Here is a 15811-nt window from a genome sequence, read left to right on the forward strand (position 1 = left end):
TTATTACCTGTAAAGCATTCTCCCTCAATACATTAGTTTCACGTATTCACCAAAAAGTTGAAACCTGCATAGAAAAATAAAATGGGTTTTGTCTAATTTACACATAATTGCCCTATGAAAAAGGTTCAGAAATCTAAACGACCCATATTAAAAGACCAACGTTATCAAAATGAAGGTATTGTAACTGCTCTTAAGCAACAGGTACTAAAATGAATAGAATGGAAAGTTTTTGATCTCCTCCCCTCCATCTTTTAACATCACACATCTTCAATTAATTCTATTAGATTTTCAGCCGCTTGCTGAGAAGCAGGGTGCCTGAGCAGTACGAAATATTTCCTACCAAACAATGATTCAGCTTCATTCGATGCCTTAAGCAAAAAAAGTCAACAATATTCCACGAGTCTATTACGTACTATTTTATCCTTTTCTTCTCTCGCTCTCACTTTTTTAATGTTTCACTTGCAGGAGCGGGGAGGGGAGGGGAAAAGGCTAAAACAAACTAATTTTTGGTTATTTTCTTCCTTTTGCAAACAGTTTGAAGACTAACCAATTTGTACTTACAAATCTGGGGCATTAGCAGGTGGGGACCCCAAATCCGCATGCATACAAGTAGTAACTGTTTGTATGCCAAGCTGTTTGTAAGCCTGATTTGACAGGAGAGAGCTATTCATTCTTTTGTCAACTGTCCGTCTAAAAACGTTAACCTGCCCGGGTCCCGGGGTATGGGAGCGCTAAATCTTCCCTCCTACAACTGTATAATGAACAGACTGTTTCATTAGTGGGACAATTCACTCGACAAATCCAGCCCAAACAACTTATTTCACAATTTGTGAGCAGAATTAAATTTAAGGGGAGTCGTGGGGGGGGGTGGGAGGGGAGGCTCGGAGTAGGTGAGCTGCACACAATGTACCCAGGGGGCTGGATGTTGGGACAAGCGTCGCAGGCAATTTGGCCGGCAGTTGGGGGCTGAGGCTCGCAAAGCCATGGCATGCAGATCAGCGGATTAGGGGGGGCCAAAGCATTAGGTCAAGTGTCTCGAGGGGGGCTGATAAACACCCCAAACCTGACAACAGATTTTCCTTTCTTCCCGCACCACTTGTTAAGTGTCAGAGCAAATCTTTTGAATGGCAGTCGAGTTTACTTAGAGGCCCTTTCTTTAAGAAGACACTCTATCCATTTTCTGAAGCCCATTCCAGGCTGCCTCGGGAATAAATTTGCCCCGCATCTCGCACACAAAAAAACGTCTTTTTCCTCCACATCTTGACTATGAGCCTTTGTCTCAAGGTGTGTGAACCAGAACAAAAATCCACATCGAGAGCCCCTAAGGTTTCAGAGCCTCGGGATTTAGCTTTAATACAAATTAAACACTTTGAAGATTATACAATTGCATACTTTTTTTTTTTTTGGTCTCACAAAAAACCTCATTTTTACCATTAACCATGTATGGATTCTGCTAAATGGGAAAATTTTAAGCGGTGAATGGCCAGAGAATAACTGGATCTTAATAATATCCTATAAATACATTGCTATTAATTCAAACCAAGTAAACTGCCAGCATGCTCTATTTCTTGTGTCTTAAGAATCTCCAAGGGGAGAAGCCATGCTTCTTGTATTAAGTCCTATCTCTGTTAACTCAAAGTGCATGATAGAAAATCTGTCTTGCAACATCAAATATTTTCTAACTAGGTTTGAGAACTTTGAGATGTTCTAAAACATTTAAATAGGCGCAAATGTTTGAAGAGTCTTTGTTGCAGCTTGGTTTTACTTTATGATTTTATCTTTGATTTCTTTTGGCAGTTAAGTTTTAAAAGGATCAAATAGGAAAGTCCTCTGAAGATAAGGATGGTATTTAATTTGGAACTCTTTAGGGTCATAATTTTGGAAATTTTCCCTTTTAATAAGTGTTTTGGCTGTATCTTTATGATAACTTTTAAAAAAATTTAGTTAATGGAAAATATATTGATGAAGCATTGACAATTCTTTGAAAAGTGAATAGTTTTAGTTTCTGTTGCTAGCTCCACCCACTCGAAAAAGAATCTTCAATCAGGCAAACTAGTAACCAAGCCCAAATTCTTATTTACCCACCCAGAAAACTTTGCCCATTAGAGCTATTACACTTTGAGTAGATAACTACTCACATCTTTGGTTAATGAGGATTTCAAAGCTATGTTTAATACTTACAAGGATATTCCATAATCACTGCTGGATTCCTGTTATAGTAAGAGCATATCCTTTAATCTCTTTTTTCATCTTTTTTTTTTTAGGAAAGAAAAACTTAGTATTTCTCATAGTGCTGAATGCAACTGCCATTCAAGATAGTTTTGAGCCTACTTTGGGCCTTGATGATTTAATATGTTCCCTGGAACAATTTCTTCCTCTTCCACCTTGAAAGATGGTGGTATTTCTTAAGACAGTTAACTTAGTATTTGCTTTTCCTGCACAGGTCCTAAGCTAACCAAGAAAATCCTGGTTAGCAGACTGTTCCAGTGGTGCACTGAATCTTGTGATGGCAGGAATTCTATGAATTATAATGGAGAAAAGCAATCCCACTCAGATTCGAGAGAATTCAATCTAATCACCCAGAAATTCTGCTTCGTCACAGTCCTTTCTCTTGCCATAAACTGCCTTGGCTCTCCCTTTGCTTCCACATCATTTCCCTTCTGACCACCCTCCAATCCATCCACTGATCGGTGTCCTGAGGTTTCCCAGGACTTTCCAAGAGGCTCCTGTGGCTGTTCTTTCCACCTCCTTGCAGGACCGGATGATGAAATCCACACCCACTCTTGTAGAAGGTTGGAACCATACAGGACAGAACAAGGAACAAAGTAAGCGTTGCTGTAAATTCTCCACCTAGAGATATCCACTGCCAATTGACTGGATACCATTCTTCCAGATGTCTCGCTATCATTTGTACGTGTCATTAAATAAAAATGACACGATATCATGCATGTCATTTTATAAACTGCTTCTTTTTGCCCAAAAATATATGTGGAGATTTTTTTTTCATATCACCAATTTTATGTCTGCATGTTTCTTTTGATAGGCAGAATGAGTCCCTCATATTGACACTGTTTATTTATCTAAGTAGGCCCTTTCGTTGGATACTGAGGGCTTGTCCATTTTTTTCCATATTGTAGAGAAGGCTAAAATGAACAGCTCCATGCAAATAATTTTGCGTACTTCTCTGATCAGCTCTTAAAGACTTAAAAGAGGAATTATTGGGTCAAAGGATCTACATGTTTTTATATAGGTAGTCAAGCTGTCCACTGGGAATTTATTATGTGATACAAATCCTGTGCTTGTGTGCTAAGTCGTTTCAATTGTGTCTGACTATTTGCAGCTGTATGGACTATAGCCCTCTAGGCTCCTCTGTCCTAGGGATTCTCCAGGCAACAATACTGGAGTGGGTTGCCATGACCACCTTCAGGGGATCTTCCATACTCTAAAATCGAACCCACATCTCTTAAGCCTCCTGCATTGGCAGGTGGGGTCTTCACCACAAGTACCGCCTGGGAAGCCCCGATACAAGTCCTGCCAGCTGACTGGGGATGGGGCACACGGTAGCTGAGAAGCCATATTTGCCATCACTGATTTAGTCTCCTGCAGCCTGCAGCTCAGAACTGTGGTTTGTCCTGTGTTTTCCCTAGATTCTCATCACAGTAATTTACAATGCAGCTTGACTCCCTTCTCTTTCTTACTTAAATACATATGACATTTTAGAGACCAGTTTCCTAATGTTTACAAAAGTCTCTTGGATAATTTAAATGAGTAGATGATGTAAGAGAAAAAATTTAATCCTTGTATATTTCATGTTCTATGACTTAGTTGACCTGTGGATTTTCTCTCCACTGCTTTCTCTAGTTTTGTGACCTTCCTTCGCTATGTGAAAGGGGGAACCTTAGCGCATGTCTCTTCTAGCCATAGCAGAGATTCACTGTATTTTATTTTTAGTAAATGTTTATTGAAACTGTAAAACTAACATGATCAAATTCCATAAAGATTGAAAAACAGAAAAACAAAGCATATCTTCATTTCTCCAAATTGTGAAATTGTCACCTAGAAGGTTACCTAGAAGTCTTTTCCCCACTAGTGAATTAGCTGTTTCTTTGTGGCTTGAATGTGATATTTTCACTTAAACCAAAGAGCTATAGGGATGTATGAACTTTTAGAACGTTGACTTCTCAAAATACAACTGTTTTAGTTTCTCAAAACACAAATGTTTTTCTTTATAAAATAGGATCTGTGCTTGTGCTTAGTTACTCAGTCGTGTCCAACACTTTGGGACCCTCTAGACTGTAGTCCACCAAGCTCCTTTGTCCATGGGATTATTCAGGCAAGAATACGGGAGTGGACTGCCATTTCCTCCTGCAAGGGATCTTCCCAATCCAGGGATCAAACTTGTGTCTCCTGTATTACAGGTGGATTCTTTACCTGCATCAGGGAAGCCCAAAATAGGATCAATATTTGGCTTTTAAGAATAATAGCTTCTATCGGTGCAGTAAGTATGAGATTTCATTAAAAAAGAAGAAAACACAAAAAGAAAAAAGGAGGTGCTGACCAAGTTTTCATGATCTTACCACTGAGTAAATAAATGCACCTTGTACAGAATGAAGTAACAGCCACAGGCCTTGTATCCTTTCGTGCGTGAGTGCATGCTTGTTCATGTCTGACTCTTTGCGATCCCCTGGACTGTAGCCTGCTTGGCTTCTCTGTCCATGGAATTTTCCAGGCAAGAATACTGAAGTGGGTTGCCACTTCCTTCTCTAGGGGATCTTCCCAACCGAGAGATCAAACCTCAGTCTCTTGAGTCTCCTGCATTGGCAAATGGGTTCTTTCCCACTGTGCCACCTGGGAAGCCCTTCTTGTATCCTTGTATCCTATTAAAACAGATTTCCGAAGGTCTGGATGGTACAGGAGAGATGAACATGATGGTACAGGAGAGATGAACACAGGCCACATTCTGGTCGTGATACCAAGATCCGCTGGTCTTGTACGTGGTCCAAGACCTCTCATTCCTGTGTCTCCTCGTAAGTTCCATCTATCGTCTACTTTGACCCTGGATGTGCCCTGGAACTTTGCTTCTTTGATGTCTGTGCATGGGTTCTTACTTTTGCATGTTTTGATGTCCTTCATTTCCAACAGCTGTGGGATAAACACTTGCAGGCAGCTAGTGGTTTCACTCTGCAAGCTGCCAGGATGCTTGCCAAAGGTTTCATGGTTTCTTACCCTGTATAGGAAGCCTTTAGAAATGCTTAGTTTTCTTTTCTCTTATTCCTAACAGTCTTCCCCTCTGTTTTAGGAGACGTAGCTGATGAATCTGCACGTCATGTTGGAACATTGTTTTTTCATGGGGTTTAATTTTTTTAAAAAGTTTATTGTACACTACTTTCTTTTCTTTTTGTGATCAGTGGAGTTGATTTGTATTTGTAATTCCTACACTCATCAAATTATGTCAGCAGAGCATTTGTTCAACATCTTGGATGTTAATCAAGTGGTTTCTTAGAATTGTTAAAATAGCAACCTTTCAATGGAAAATGGAATCAGGGATTTAAATTTTATTGAATCCTTGGAGTGTGAACTCCATGAAGATGTGCAGTTTTTTGTCTGTTTTATTCACTGCAACATCCTCAGCAGTGACGGGCACATACTAAGCACTCAGTAAATATTTGTAGAATGAATGAATGAGGGAACCCAATAATAAAGAATTACATATGTTGAATAATTCAGTGAAGTGGTGATTCAAATCCCTTTTCTCTTTCTCTCATTGACTTTTAAGCAAATGAAAGCTCTGTGACTCCGTCAAGTGTCTTCAATTTTCTGAATCTGTTTTCTCATCCATAATATAAAGACTTAACTGAAAATTCCCTTCCAAGCCAACATCTTTATCATGGCAGGTGGTACACATGTATCAGTGATGTTCTAACTTGTGCACCTCTTGCCAAACAGAACCACAGAAAAGATAATTCCCAATGGAAATTCTCCCAAAATAATTGAGGATGGAGTTCCTGAAGAATAAATGTATAATTGCTAGATAACATTCTTGAATGATAATACTCATTTAAATGCATAGATTTCCTCTTTCATTCCTTTCATCAGTCTCATTGTTACATCAAGCTCTTAACTGAAGGCCACTCTGAATAAAATGAATTTGAAAATGACTCAAACAAAGAAAAAACGCATTTTTCCCATTTTTTTTTTCATATTTGAAGTACAATCCTTTTTTTGTGCTTTCAAACCTAAGGAAACAATCTATGGTGTCAGCGGTGTAGAGTTTTGTTGATCAATACCATTTTACTTACATTAGTTAGGCAGTGCTCTGAAAAAGAAATTTAACTCAATATGCCAGCAAATTTGGAAAACTCAGCAGTGGCCACAGAACTGGAAAAGGTCAGTTTTCATTTCAATCCCAAAGAAAGGCAATGTCAAAGAATGCTCAAACTACTGCAAAATTGCACTCATCTCACATGCTAGTAAAGTAATGCTCAAAATTCTCCAAGCCAGGCTTCAACAGTACATGAACCGTGAACTTCCAGATGTTCAAGCTGGATTTAGAAAAGGCAGAGGAACCAGAGATCAAATTGTCAACATCTGTTGGATCATTGGAAAAGCAAGAGAGTTCCAGAAAAACATCTACTTCTGCTTTATTGACTATGCCAAAGCCTTTGACTGTGTGGATCACAAAAAAACTGTGGAAAATTCTTCAAGAGATGGGAATACCAGACCACCTAACCTGCCTCTTGAGAAATCTGTATACAGGTCAGGAAGCAACAGTTAGAACTGAACATGGAACAACAGACTGGTTCCAAATCAGGAAAGCAGTACCTCAAGGCTGTATATTGTCACCCTGCTTATTTAATTTATATGCAGAGTACATCATGAGAAACGCTGGGCTGGAGGAAGCACAAGCTGGAATCAAGATTGCTGAGAGAAATATCAATAACCTCAGATATGCAGATGACACCACCCTTAGGGCAGAAAGTGAAGAAGAACTAAAGAGCCTCTTGATGAAAGTGAAAGAGGAGAGTGAAAAAGTTGGCTTAAAGCTCAACATGCAGAAAACTAAGATCATGGCATCTGGCCCCATCACTTCATGGCAAATAGATGGGGAAACAGTGGAAACAGTGACAGACTTTATTTTCTTAGGCTCCAAAATCACTGCAGATGGTGACTGCAGCCATGAAATTAAAAGACGCTTGCTCTTTGGGAGAAAAGTTATGACCAACCTAGACAGCATATTAAAAAGCAGAGACATTACTGTGTCAACAAAGGTCCGTCTAGCCAAGGCTATGGTTTTTCCAGTAGTCATGTATGGATGTGAGAGTTGGACTGTGAAGAAAGCTGAGCGCTGAAGAATTGATGCTTTTGAATTGTGGTGTTGGAGAAGACTCTTGAGAACCCCTTGGACTGCAAGGAGATCCAACCAGTCCATCCTAAAGGAAATCAGTCCTGAATGTTCATTGGCAGGACTGATGCTGAAGCTGAAACTCCTATACTTTGGCCACCTGATGTGAAGAGCTGACTCATTGGAAAAGACCCTGATGCTGGGAAAGATTGAAGATGGGAGAAGAAGGGGACGACAGAGGATGAGATGGTTGGATGGCATCACTGGCTCAATGGACCTGAGTTTGAGTAAGCTCTGGGAGTTGGTGATGGACAGGGAGGCCTGGTGTGCTGCAGTCCATGGAATCAAAAAGAGTCGGACACGACTGAACAACAACTTTAAAAGTTTTCTGTTTGCTCAGATATTTCCACATCATCAAATTTTTCTCACTAGTTTTTTAAAATTAATACATTAAAGAAAAACATCTGAGCAGTAAATCTATTGACTCTATGATGCAATTTCTTTACAGTCAATTAGTCGTATATGTGAAAGATCCCAGTATATGTCTAGGTGACTTTTTTAGTTATAGGCCTAGTTCCAATATATTAGCTTAGTTGGTATCATTGTACTGAGCTATAGGGGAGATTGTAAAGATCCATCCACATAATATAAATTGATACATCCTTGAGAAAAAAGGATGCTGTGACTCCGTAAAAAAAAAAAATGGTAAAAATATCTTATGGGCCCAACATAGATATTTTCCTTTAGGGATAATTTTTAAAATAATTTTATTTTTTAATTGATTTTGGCTGTGTTGGGTCTTCGTTGCCACGCAGGCTTTTCTGTAGTTGCAGTGAGTGAGGGTACTCTCTGGTTATGGTGCAAGGACTTCTCATTGCACTGTCTTCTCTTGCTACAGACCATGGGGTCTACCATTCTTGGGCTTCAGTAGTTGCAGTTCCCAGGCTCCAGAGTGCAGGCTCAGTAGCTGTGGCTCATAGGTCTAGCCACTCTGCGGTATGTGGGATCTTCCTGGACCAGTGATCAAACTGGTGTCCCCTGCATTGGCAGTCAGATTCTTCGCCACTGAGCCATCAGGGGAACCTTAAAATGTAGGGATAATTTAATGTTTTGATGTTTTCTTTTACTTTTTAAAAAGATATTTTATTTATTTGGTTGCACTGGGTCTTAGTTGCAGCATGTGGGATCTTTAATTGCAGCATAAGAACTCTTAGTTGCAGAATGTGGGGTCTAGTTCTCAGACTAGGGATCCAACCTGAACCCCTTGCCATTGGGAGTGTGGAGTCTTAGCCACTAGACCACCAGGGAAATCCCTAATCATTTAAATTTGTTTTATAGAGATTTTTTTAAAAAAAGGAATATGGAAATAGGCAACTAGACATAGAAATACTTAGCCACTAGACCACCAGGGAAATCCCTAATCATTTAAATTTGTTTTATAGAGATTTTTTTAAAAAAAGGAATATGGAAATAGGCAACTAGACATAGAAATAGAAAGGAAGGGAGGGAGAAAGGAAATCAGCTAATAGGTATTAACAAGGCTGAGCGTTCTGAGCGGGTGATAAAGGCTTTCCAACTCGAGATAACTCGGAGGACTCCCACAATCCCTTCCTTCCAGTCTTTTCCCCCTTTCACCTCCCTTCTTTCCTTTTAACTTTTTCCCCTCTCAGCTTCCTTCTTCCCTCCTTTCCCTGAATATTTCCCCACCATTATCTATGATGTGCCTGTCGTGGGGGACACCTTGGTGACATCACAGATATGATCCCTCACACGTTGTAGCTGAACCTCTCCTTAGAGACGACAGAGACAAAGCAGCAAGTCACAGCAACTGATGTGATTATCCATCCTGATAAAGGCTGAGATGGGGAGGGGATGACCGTGGGACACACTTAGACTGATGGGTCAGCAAAGAAATTAAAATGTTTACACTGAGACTTGAAGGATGAGCTGAAGTTATCTAGGAGGAAGGTGTGTGTGTGTGGAGGAAAGGTGTTGAGCTCAGGCAGAATGAAGAGCAGGTGCAAAGGCCCTGAGAAGAAAAAGGCTGAATGTTAAAAGGAGCTGAAAGGTGGTCACAGTGGCCAGAGTGGCCAGTAAGATGAGGGCAGGACTGGAAAATGACCATGAGGTGGAGATGAGCATTTTATGTTTTTGTTCAGTGGCTAAGTCTAAGTCCTGTCCAACTCTTTGTGACCCCATGAACTGAAACATATCAAGCTTCCCTGTCCTTCACTATCCCCCTGAGTTTGTTCAAATTCATGTCCATTGTGTCGGTAATGCTCTCTAACCATTGCATCCTCTGCTGCCCCCTATTCCATTTGCCTTCAATCTTTCCCAGCATCAGGGTCTTTTTTAATGAGTCAGTTCTTCACTTCAGGTGGCCAAAGTATTGGAGCTTCAGCTTCAGCATTAGTCCTTCCAATGAATATTCAGGACTGATCTCCTTTAGGATGGACTGGTTGGATCTCCTTGCAGCCCAAGGGACTCTCAAGAGTCTTTTCTAACACCACAGTTTGAAAGCATCATTTCTTTGGTGCTAAGCCTTCTTTATGGTCCAACTCATATCCATACATGATTACTGGAAAAACCATAGCTTTGACTAGATGGACCTTTGTTGGCAAAGTGATGCTTCTGCTTTTTAATAAGCTGTCTAGGTTTGTCGTGCCTTTTTCTTCCAACCAGCATAGGAAGAACCTTGCGGGCTGTGTCGGTCCTTTTGAATGCTCTTTAGAGTATCCACCCAGAATCCACCGAAGGGCACTGAGAGGAGATTAATATGATTTGAGTCTTAAGGAGATTTTTAATAGTTTGAAGATTTTCTGACCACACTGTAGGGAATGGATTTCGGTTATCTGAACTAAAGAGTGCCACAGTGTACCTAGCCAAAGTTTCGCCATACAGGATAATGCAGGAGACAACTGTTGGAATCCTAGCTGCTGGCCTTGGGCAAGGGAATGAAATTTTCTGTGCCTCCGTTGCTTTATTTGTAAAAGGGACATGGTAACAGTATCAAGCCGAGGGCTGTTGTGAAAGTTAATGATGTGTAACATGGGATCGCAAAAAAGTTGGACATGACTTAGCGACTAAATAACAACAATAACAACAACATTTGGCATATAAGTACTCAATAAATATCTGCTATCCCTGGAGGAGGGCATGGCCGCGTGATCCAGTATTCTTGTCTGGGAAATCCCATGGACAGAAGAGCCTGGGGGGCCACAGTCCACAGGGTCGCACAGAGTTGGACACGACTGAGTGACTGAGCGTGCACGCAAACGTCTGCCACCCTGATGACCTACACCTGAACTTTGCTCTGCCAGACACAGGCTGTCAAAGGGTAAAACCAAAAGACACTTTAAATGTGTTCTAGGAAAAGTAGCCCATGGAGAATCCTTTAATAACACAAGCAAGCAAAACAAACAAAAACTCCCTGTATCTTTCTAGCTGGAAAAACCTTTTCGTATATGAGGTTGCTTAGCATGGGAGACAGTCTTGGTACCTGAGGAGTCCTCAGGGCAGTGAACCAGCCCCACCTTCTTATTTTAATTCATCCAGCAAATTTCCAAGGACCCCCTATCTGCAAGGTAGTGGTATCAATTAAGACGGTTTTGACTGCAAGACACAGAAAATCCCGGCTCATCCCACTTAGACCACGAAGCATTCTGTTACTTTATACAGTGAGGGATCCAAAGGCAGGGTGGTTCTGGCGCGTTCTCTGCCTTTCTGGATTCCTCTGTCTCTGCCCTTTTCTGGTGCTGGCTTAAGACTCGTGTCAAGATGGTGGCTTTCATTCCCTGTGTTTTGTCCAAACAAACAGCATCTCTCCTACATAGAGGAACAACCTCCTTTAAAAAGCAAGGAAATCTTTTCCTGAAGCTGCTCAGCAGATTCCCCTCCTGTCTCACTGACACAAAATTGGCCCATGACGATGTGCGAGCCAGTTGTTGATGAGGGGAATGATGCCATCAGCGTTGACACGGACTCCTCGTGGCCCACACACTAGGGGACAAAGTGGAGAAGGGGAGACACCTGAATATAATCAGCATGGTGTCGGGAAGGAGGAGGAAAGAGGTGCCTGAGGTTGGGACCCCAGCAGTACCCACTGCATAGTTAGTGCAAACCATCCTCTTCAAAACCTCACACTTGAGGATATGAGGTGTAGTGTCTGTGTGTGCGTGCTCAGTTGTGTCTGACTCTTTGTGATCCTATAGACTGTAGCCCACCAGGCTCCTCTGCCCATGGGATTTCCCAGTCAAGAATACTGGAGCAGGTTGCCATTCCCTCCTCCAGGGGATCTTCCTGACCCAGAGATCAAACCTGCATCTCCTGCAGTGACAGGTAGGTTTTTTACCACTGTGCCAACTGGAAAACCCAGGAGGTGGAGACACACACAGAATATGAACATTGACCAGAATGTAATAATTCTTGAAATAAAGTTTGGGGCAAAGGACCTTGGGAGTGTGGAAGAAAAATTTTGACTAATTCTTTTGTGACTGACTGGTATGAAGGCTGGTGATAGCTGGCCAGGCCATTGAAGAATTGAATAAGTTAGCGGAAATATAGCTTTCTTGGCAAAAAAGAATTTTTTTATAATATCCATAAAACCGAGATTTTTTTACAATTTATTAAAAAAAAACTTTAAAAATTGTGGTAAAATGCACATAACATGTATCCTCTTAACCATTGTTAAGTGTGTAGTTCAGTATTGTTGAGTCTATTCACATTGTTATGCAACCAATCCCCAGAACTTTTTCATTTTGTAAAACTGAAACTCGATCCATTAAACAACTCCCCCTTTCCTCCTCCCTTCAGCTCCTGGCAACCACCATTCTTTCTGTTTCTATGAGTCTGACTATTCTAGATACTTCGTAAAAGTGGAATCACACAATATGCGTTCTTTGATGTCTGGTTTATTTCACTTAACATAATGTCCTCAAGATTCTTTCATGTTGTAGCCTGTCCAAAAATTTCCTTTTTTTTTAAGACTGAGTAACATTCCATTATATTTATATATCACATTCTATTTATCAAGTCATCCACAGGTGGACACTTATTTTTCTTCCCTGCCTTGGCTATTGTGAATAATGCTCTTGTGAACCTGGGTATACAAATATTTCATCAAGACTCTGCTTTCAGTTCTTCGGGATATATCAGAAGTGGAATTGTCAAGTTTGGTCCTTAAATCTCCTAATGGAAATGCGTGTTCTTATTGTAAGGAGAGTAATTGAAGGTGGACATATGATTTATGTTTTAGAGCCTTGGCTATCCACTCTGATACTTGGTCTCGTAGAAGCATCAGCACCTGGGAGATGGTTAAGAATCTTAGCCGCAGCCCTACTTACTGAACCAGACTGTCAACTCCTAGGGAATCCCCAAGTGCCTCAGATGCACAATCAACTTTGAGAAGCCCTGCTCTGTGTATTGGAGAAGGCGATGGCACCCCACTCCAGTACTCTTGCCTGGAAAATCTCATGGATGGAGGAGCCTGGTAGGCTGCAGTCCATGGGGTCACAAAGAGTCAGACACGACTGAGCGACTTCACTTTCACTTTTCACTTTCATGCATTGGAGAAGGAAATGGCAACACACTCCAGTGTTCTTGCCTGGAGAATCCCAGGGATGAGGGAGCCTGGTGGGCTGCCATCTATGGGGTCACACAGAGTCGGACACGACTGAAGTGACTTAGCAGCAGCAGCAGCTCTGTGTATGTGTGCTAAACTGCTCTAGTCATGTCTGACCCTCTGCGACCCCATGGACTGTAGCCCGCCAGTCTCCTCTGTCCTTGGGATTCTCCAGGCAAGAATACTGCAGTGGGTTGCCATTTCCTCCTCCAGGGGATCTTCCCTGACCCAGGGATCGAACCCGAGTCTCTTTCGTCTCCCACAATTGCAGGTGGGCTCTTTACCACTTGCGCCACCTGGGAAGCCCCTGCTCTGTGTACACAACACTTCTTTCTGGGAGTTTATGAGCAGGTATATCTTGCTCTCTTAAGGTGTACCCCCATTCAAAAATTTTCTCTTCCCTTCCCTTTGTGCTATTGATATATACAAATCATTTGCTTTCAGAGACTTGATATTTAACATTGCAGCTGCAGGGATCATTTTTTTTTTCTTTCCTTTTCCCATTTACTCTTTCACCTGCTTCTAAAAGAGGCAGAAATTAGATCAGCGGGAATTAGAAAGGAAGACCCACAGTAGAGGTGACTGCTAATTAAGTCCCATCTTGAAGATTATTAGTTTAATACAGCAACAAAGCAAACCCACAAAAAAAGAGCATATTTTAGTTTTGGTTGAGAAGGGTAGGACCCAGGAAAACAGGAGTATGTGAAAAGAATCGCTAAGTGACTGATAAATAGGCTTAAGTTATTTAAACTGGCACCGAGCGTGGCTTAAACAGTATGTTTTGCATCATCTAAATTTCTAAATACCTGGAGTATATTTGTAAACATGGCAATCTAACATGTTATTGAACAGCACATTCATATTCAAATGAGCATAAATGAGGATTTAACAGCTGACTGCACAGTGTGAATGATAGTAACTAATTGTCAAGTCGGAAAGTTGCACAGATAATAGTACCAATGTGGTCGGCAGCAGCCACCGTGATATGACTTACAGTAGTAAATCTGTGAATTTTCAGCTGGTGGACCAAGTCCCTAGACAGAAAAGGATGAGTCCGGATTAAGGGCAAATGGGCAAAAGGATGGGCAGAAGGGAAAAGAGGAGCTAGGAGGAAGAGTCGGAGCTAGGTTTGGGAGGCAGTGTGAAACTTTTCTTCCCTCCCATGCAGGCCTTCACCTCTTTTTTATAACAGTCATCAATGGGGCTCCCTGGCCATTCAGTGCCCTCCCTCTTCTAGGAAGCAATTGTTCAGAGGTGTGGCTCATTTCAGGCATTAATCTCCGCTGAATGGAGGCTGTGTTAACCATTCTGTCTCCGCCCGGAGCCTGCAGGCAGCTGGTCAGTGGAAAGTAACAATGACCACAGGAGAAGAAAGGGGCAAATGCATTGCTGCAGATGCTGCGTCCCCAGCATTGACCTTGGTCATTTCCCTCCCAGGGTGGCTCGGCCCCTCGCAGCCGGAGCCTGGCTTTGTGAGTTGGCTGGGGGGCAAGGTGGTGACTACCTGCAGGTTTGTCCCTTCCTAATAACGCTTAGACCCATCTGGCGGGGTCTGGAGGAGGACCAAGGAGGGCTGGAGATGGAGACCCAGGTGGACGAGGCTGCTGAAGGCAAAATACGAAAACAGAACCTCTCATTTTCAGGGAGCGGCTTTTAGAGCAGTGATGAGCTGCTGGGTTTTCAGTGCATCTGGCTGTCTGGTCGGTGATCTAAGCCTAGGTGCCGGGCGTTCATTCGTTGGAAGTGGCTGTTTCTTCGGGCCAGCCCTTGCCTCCCACATCCTCCGTTGCCTAGGCTCCAGCTGTGCAGCAGCAGGACTCTTTGACCTGAGGCATTCATGGAACAGTGGGAGGAGGAGAAATGTAACAAATAATCCTACCTTCTGTCCACTTCTAGTGACTTCAACCCCCACCCTCCACTCCCTGGGGGGGAAAATATATCCTTGCTCCCACTCCCCATCCCATCTTCGTCCACCTCCATTCTCATTCTGTCTCCTTCTCCATCTTTCTCTTATCTACCTACCTGTCTATCATCAATCAATCATCTATCTATCTGTGTATCCATGTACTTATGTATCTATCCATTATCAATCAATCATCTATGTATGCATGTGTCTATAAACCATCTGTTTATCATTGATCTATTTAGCTATCTAAATAACTTGGCCAACAAAGGTCTGTCTAGTCAAAGCTATGGTTTTTCCAGTATTCATGTATGGATGTGAGAGTTGAACTATAAAGAAGGCTGAGCGCCAAAGAATTGATGCTTTTGAACTGTGGTGTTGGAGAAGATTCTTGAGAATCCCTTGGGCTGCAAGGTGATCCAACCAGTCCTTCTTAAAGAAAATCAGTCCTGAATATTCATTGGAAGGATTGATGCTGAAGCTGAAACTCCAATACTTTGGCCACCTAATGCGAAGAACTGATTCATTGGAAAAGACCCTGATGCTGGGAAAGATTGAAGGCGGGAGGAGAAGGGGATGACAGAGGATGAGATGGTTGGATGGCATCACCAACTCAATGGACATGAGTTTGAGCAAGCTCTGGGAGTTGGTGATGGACAGGGAGGCCTAGCGTCCTGTGGTTCATGGGGTCACAAAGAGTCGGACATGACTGAGTGACTGAACTGAACTGATTTAGCTATCATCTATTTTTCTATCTATCCAATATAGAAATGCAGATTCAGTCAAGTGTTGGTTATCATGTCCCTGATTAAGCCATTCATGATTTCCCATTGACAATGAAAAGCTCAAACTTTTCACTAGAACACTGCGTCTTTCAAAACCCGAACCAGCTTGGCTTTTCAGCCTCTTCTTTCCCTTCCCCTCCCTCCTTCCTCCCTTCCTTCCT

The sequence above is a fragment of the Giraffa tippelskirchi genome, chromosome 2 (genome assembly GCF_054371585.1).
Source record: "Giraffa tippelskirchi isolate mGirTip1 chromosome 2, T2T-mGirTip1v1.2.pri, whole genome shotgun sequence".
Lineage (NCBI taxonomy): Eukaryota > Metazoa > Chordata > Mammalia > Artiodactyla > Giraffidae > Giraffa > Giraffa tippelskirchi.